This window comes from Oncorhynchus gorbuscha, linkage group LG04 (genome assembly GCF_021184085.1).
Source record: "Oncorhynchus gorbuscha isolate QuinsamMale2020 ecotype Even-year linkage group LG04, OgorEven_v1.0, whole genome shotgun sequence".
Classification (NCBI taxonomy): Eukaryota; Metazoa; Chordata; class Actinopteri; order Salmoniformes; family Salmonidae; genus Oncorhynchus; species Oncorhynchus gorbuscha.
The window spans coordinates 78,946,935-78,949,434 of NC_060176.1; the positions used below are offsets into that span (position 1 = coordinate 78,946,935).

At 40.1% G+C, this 2,500-nt stretch overlaps 1 long non-coding RNA gene across 1 annotated transcript in view; it reads left to right on the forward strand.

Moving 5' to 3' along the window:
* LOC124034691 overlaps positions 1-875 on the forward strand; it is a 6,293-nt gene extending 5,418 nt beyond the window's left edge. Inside the window, exon 3 of the long non-coding RNA XR_006838615.1 lies at positions 831-875. This is a non-coding gene — a long non-coding RNA (uncharacterized LOC124034691). The remainder of the gene's footprint in view (positions 1-830) is intronic.
* The last annotated feature ends 1,625 nt before the right edge of the window (positions 876-2,500 follow it).

The following is a 2,500-nucleotide window of genomic DNA, read 5'->3' on the forward strand; positions in this document are numbered from 1 at the left end:
TATGGTGTCATCAGGTAGATAACAGTGTTCTGTATGGTGTCTTTAGGTAGATAACAGGTGTCTTCAGGTAGATAACAGTGTTCTGTACAGTGTCTTTAGGTAGATAACAGGTGTCTTTAGGTAGATTTCAGGTAGATAACAGTGTTCTGTATGGTGTCTTTAGGTAGATAACAGTGTTCTGTATGGTGTCTTCAGGTAGATAACAGTGTTCTGTATGGTGTCTTCAGGTAGATAACAGTGTTCTGTATGGTGTCTTCAGGTAGATAACAGGTGTCTTCAGGTAGATAACAGTGTTCTCTACGGTGTGTTTGGGTAGATAACAGGTGTCTTTAGGTAGATAACAGGTGTCTTCAGGTAGATAACAGTGTTCTGTATGGTGTCTTTAGGTAGATGACAGTGTTCTGTATGGTGTCTTCAGGTAGATAACAGTGTTCTGTATGGTGTCTTCAGGTAGATAACAGTGTTCTGTATGGTGTCTTCAGGTAGATAACAGTGTTCTGTATGGTGTCTTTAGGTAGATAACAGTGTTCTGTATGGTGTCTTTTAGGTAGATAACAGTGTTCTGTATGGTGTCTTCAGGTAGATAACAGTGTTCTGTATGGTGTCTTCAGGCAGATAACAGTGTTCTGTATGGTGTCTTTAGGTAGATAACAGTGTTCTGTATGGTGTCTTTAGGTAGATAACAGTGTTCTGTATGTGGTGTCTTTAGGTAGATAACAGGTGTCTTTGGGTAGATAACAGTGTTCTGTATGGTGTCTTTAGGTAGCAGATAACAATGTTCTACAATGGTGTCTTTAGGTAGATAACAGTGTTCTGTATGGTGTCTTCAGGTTGCCCAGACGTTCACCATCACCATCCGGCCGGTGGATGACTCCTTCCCCTGCTGGTGGTTCCTGGGATGAGGTTCAGGAGGGGGTCAGGAAGAGCATCACTGAGTTTGAACTGAAGGCCACTGACGCTGACACAGAGTGGAGTAGGACAGGCTGTCTGACCATTCACTATACACAGACCGTGTTCACTAGCAGTAAACTAAACTACAGTGCCTTGAAAAATGATTTACCTCCTTTCTGATTTTCTCTATTTTGGCCTATTTTTGTTACCGAATGTCATCAGATCTTCAACCCAAACATAATATTAGATAAAGGGAATCTGAGTAAATAAAAAATAAATAGAATAAATCGTATTTAATTTATTTAATTGACAATGTCATGCAACATCCAATTCGCCTTTTTTTTAAAGTCATGTGGAGGAATATTGGCCCGCTTTTGCATGAAGAACTGCTTTACCTCAGTGACATTTGTGGGCTTTCAAACTGCTCGTTTCACACCATATCAATTGGGATTAGGTCCAAGACTTCAAATGCGTTGCTTTTTCTTTGCTATTTTCATATAGACTTGATTGTGTGTTTTGAAATATTGTCTTGCTGCATGGCTTTCTCTTCAGCTCACGGACATATTACCTGACATTCTCCTGTAGAATTCTCTGATACAGAGAACAATTCATGGTTCCTTCTATTAAGTCGTCCAGGTCCTGAGGCAGCAAAGGATCCCAAAACCATCTCTACCACCGTTGGAATGGGTTTCTCACTGTGGAATTAACGCCAGTTCACAATGGAACTCATATCGTGTCAAAAATGTTGACTCAAATTTGCCGAAAAGCACCTGGGTGAACATGTTCTATAGACAGGAAGAATGTTCTATAGACAGGAAGAATGTTCTATAGACTGGACGAATGTTCTATAGACAGGAAGAATGTTCTATAGACAGGAAGAATGTTCTATAGACAGGAAGAATGTTCTATAGACAGGACGAATGTTCTATAGACAGGAAGAATGTTCTATAGACAGGAAGAATGTTCTATAGACAGGAAGAATGTTCTATAGACAGGAAGAATGTTCTATAGACAGGACGAATGTTCTATAGACAGGAAGAATGTTCTATAGACAGGAAGAATGTTCTATAGACAGGAAGAATGTTCTATAGACAGGACAAATGTTCTATGAACAGATGAGTCAAAAATGTATCGTTTTTTGGACGACGTATGAGGACATTCAAGGATTTAAAAAATATGTAAAAGTCGAGACATTTAGAATAAAGGGGGAATATACTTAAAAATAGACATCTACACTGATGGAAGTAGATTTAAGAAGTGACATCAATAAGGGATCATAGCTTTCACCTGGTCAGTCTATGTCATGGAAACAGCAGGTGTTCCTAATGTTTTGTATACTCAGTGTATATATTCAGCTGCTTCCGGTCTATCACTGCAACTCAACGTAATCCAACCCATCTTAGATGTTTGGTTCCCCTGATGTGAGGGTCGTTGAGCGGTTGTGGACCGGTTCCAACTGACATTTTGTGAACGGTGTCGAGTCCCCTGCCTTAGAGTGGCAGAAATCCAATCTGTCTGCGTTCTGTTTCCACCCCGCAGAGTTGATTTGAAGTGTCAGGTTTCAGACCTCGACATTATCACAGGTCACATGATGTTTTAAACACTCAGT